General features: G+C 44.7%; 1 protein-coding gene across 1 annotated transcript in view; it reads left to right on the forward strand.

The window, feature by feature from the left end:
• Positions 1-823, forward strand: part of ACACB (acetyl-CoA carboxylase beta) — a 98,764-nt gene that overhangs the window by 5,650 nt on the left and 92,291 nt on the right. The window lies entirely within an intron of this gene.

Below are 823 nucleotides of genomic sequence, written 5' to 3' on the forward strand. Positions count from 1 at the left end.
TCCCGCCTCAGCCTCCCAGAGTGCTAGGATTATAGGCGTGAGCCACTGCACCTGGCCAGGCCCCATTTTTTAAACGATATTTCCTTCAAGTAACAATGATTTCCTTGTGAAAAGGGCAGGGCTAGTGTGATTGGTAGAAAGAGGTGTGAGTTAGAAATCAGAATATCTGAATTCATTCATTGAGCACACACTCGTGAAGCCCACCCTGCATACCAGAAACTGTTCCAGACCTGGTCTCGTTGACCTTCCATTCTAGCTGTAAGCATGCCCCGCGCTAGGTGCACAGGTGCTATGGAGAAAGTACACGGCAGGGTGTCCTTCCTCCCTTCAGGGCCGTGATAATGACAACGATAATACCACAGTGATGATGATGACAGAGGCAATGATCCCCTATATTTATAAAGTGCAATATAGTTAAGAGTCTTTTTAAAAAAATAACAGCTTTGCTGCGACATAATTCACACGCTGTACAATCCACTCACATAAAGTACAGGTCAGTGTTTTTAGTACATCCACAGAGTTGTACAACCATCGCCTGGATCAGTTCTAGAACATTCTCATCACCCCAAACAGAAACCCTGCACCCTTTAGCCATCACCTCTGCTCCACTGGCTCCTGGCAACCACTGATCTGTTTTCTGTCACTTGGGATTTGCCTACTCTGGACATTTCATATACGTGCAATCACATAATATGTGATCTTTCGTGAGTGGCTTCTTTAACTCAGCGAGTTGTTTTTTTTTTTTTTTTTTACAGAGTCTCACTGTGTTGCCCGGGCTAGAGTGAGTAAATGTATCAGCTCTAGCAAGGGCTGGAATTTATGG

Source organism: Propithecus coquereli, unplaced genomic scaffold, assembly GCF_000956105.1.
Source record: "Propithecus coquereli isolate 6110/MARCELLA unplaced genomic scaffold, Pcoq_1.0 Scaffold314, whole genome shotgun sequence".
NCBI lineage: Eukaryota > Metazoa > Chordata > Mammalia > Primates > Indriidae > Propithecus > Propithecus coquereli.